This window comes from Octopus bimaculoides, chromosome 26 (assembly GCF_001194135.2).
Source record: "Octopus bimaculoides isolate UCB-OBI-ISO-001 chromosome 26, ASM119413v2, whole genome shotgun sequence".
NCBI classification, from domain to species: Eukaryota; Metazoa; Mollusca; class Cephalopoda; order Octopoda; family Octopodidae; genus Octopus; species Octopus bimaculoides.
In genome coordinates, this window is record NC_069006.1 from 8,271,080 (window position 1) to 8,273,283 (window position 2,204).

Below are 2,204 nucleotides of genomic sequence, written 5' to 3' on the forward strand. Positions count from 1 at the left end.
GAAAAGAGTTCTTTAATTTTTTCAAAGAATCAGGTTTTAAAATTACCATGAAATACCCCCTCCCCAAATTTGATTTCTAGCATAAAACAGCCTTAGAAACATGCTGGAATGATCAAAATAACATTTCAAAATAACATTTTAAATAGAAATAAGTGAGATATTGGGTGAAAAATTAGCAAACCTCATTTGAATATCAGAGAAATATACCTAGTAGATATAGCAAAAAGGTTAGATATGTGTAAATATTGACAGATAATTAGGAAATTTGTAATTTTTAAGTGATCTCATATGAGATCACTGGTAAGTAATGAGCTAAAGTTTGATACTATTTAAGCCTTTAGCATTTAAACTGGCCGTGTTAAACCCAAATATTTTACCAGGTCTATGTTCAAACTGGACAGATTTGGCCTATCACACCTACTCTACAATGTTATAGAAAAAAACAATCACATCATTGGAATCTCAAAGCAATAACATAATACTTGATTAATTCAAAACAATGTGAGTCAATACGTATCACATTTGACCGAAAGAGTTAAACAGAATAACTAAATGAAAAAAATAATAAATAAATTTTCTGACCATCAAAAGAAAATTTCAAATGAATTATTCCATAATAAACTCATAACCAATCCATCATAGAACAGTTTAGAGATTCAAAGAATATAACTAAACTCCAATCTAAACACAACAAATAGAAAAATAATTATTTGATATAACCCACCTTCTCAATACACAAATCATCCTTTTACTCTGTGCAAAAACACTTCTGGTGTACACAGACATCGCTATTGAGCTAAAACAACCTCCCCAATTCTCCATTTCTTTCACCCATTCATGCTGATCATCCGTTTAAACTGATCCTTAATTTATAAGGGTATAAAACAAATACTTGATCAAATTGTGATTTGTGTATGATCTGTATCAAAAAATAAAATCTGTTCTTAATACGTATGCAGTCTGTATCAAACGGATTTCAATGAAATCTTTTTCAGTTGTTATTTACATCAAAATAATCTGGATTTGGTTAAAAAGAGACGATGAGCGATGGCTAGAGAAATATTGAGCTTTGTTTTAATAATCAGTTGATCTTGTGAGCGGGGCCTCATATCAGTGAGTGGGGGCCAGTGCGCATTGATGCCGTTGAGAGGTAGGCCCTGAAACGGTGTGCATTCTCTCCTGATGACCCCATACACTTGCTGGCTTCCGGTATGCGGAGTTCTTGACTGGTAGCACTTGCATGTGCGAGTTGTTTGCAAGACATCTGTGAATTTTCAGGCAATTTCATTCACTAGAAAAATTTCTGCACAGATGGGTTAATACTCTTCATTATGGCATACTCAATAAGTTATTAGCACACAGTTGTCCCATTTACTTAACTGAACATCTTTGACCTGCCTTCAAATTCCAGTTCTTTAAATTCCAGTTCTTCACCTTTAATGTTATTTCTTTAGAATTTAATTCCAAATAATTAAAACTTCTGTTGTTACTCCTTATACGACTCTTGCCATACTTCTAAGTTGCAACCTTAAATTTTGTGTGTGTGTGTGTATGTATATATATATATGTAGTGTGTGTGTATATATGTGTGTGTATATGTATGTGTGTGTGTATGTATGTGTATATATGTATGTATATATGTGTATATGTATGTATATTTGAGTATGAGTGTGTATATATTTGTGCATGTATGTGTGTGTATTACTTTCTAGATCCCCCTTGGATATATGCATAAGTGTACACACACACACACACACGTGTATGTGTGTGTGTGTGTATGTATGTATGCTGAGTGTGTGTAATTGCAACAAGTGTTGCAGCTTTCATGTACCACTTCAAAACTTGCAAATTGTTAATACATCAAAATCAACGTAGCTAATTGGATGAATGAAATATAAACACAGGCATCGCTATGTGGTAAGTAGCTTGCTTCCCAACCACATGGTTCTGGGTTCAGTCCCACTGCATGGCACCTTGGGCAAGTGTCTTCTACTATAGCTGCGAGCCAACCAAAGCCTTGTGAGTGGATTTGGTAGACAGAAACTGAAAGAAGCCTGTTGTGTATACATATATGTGTGTGTGTGTGTGTGTATTTGTCCCCCCGGCATTGCTTGGCAACCAATGTTGGTGTGTTAATGCCCCTGTAACTTAGCGGTTTGGCAAAAGAGACTGATAGAATAAGTACTAGGCTTACAAAAGAATAC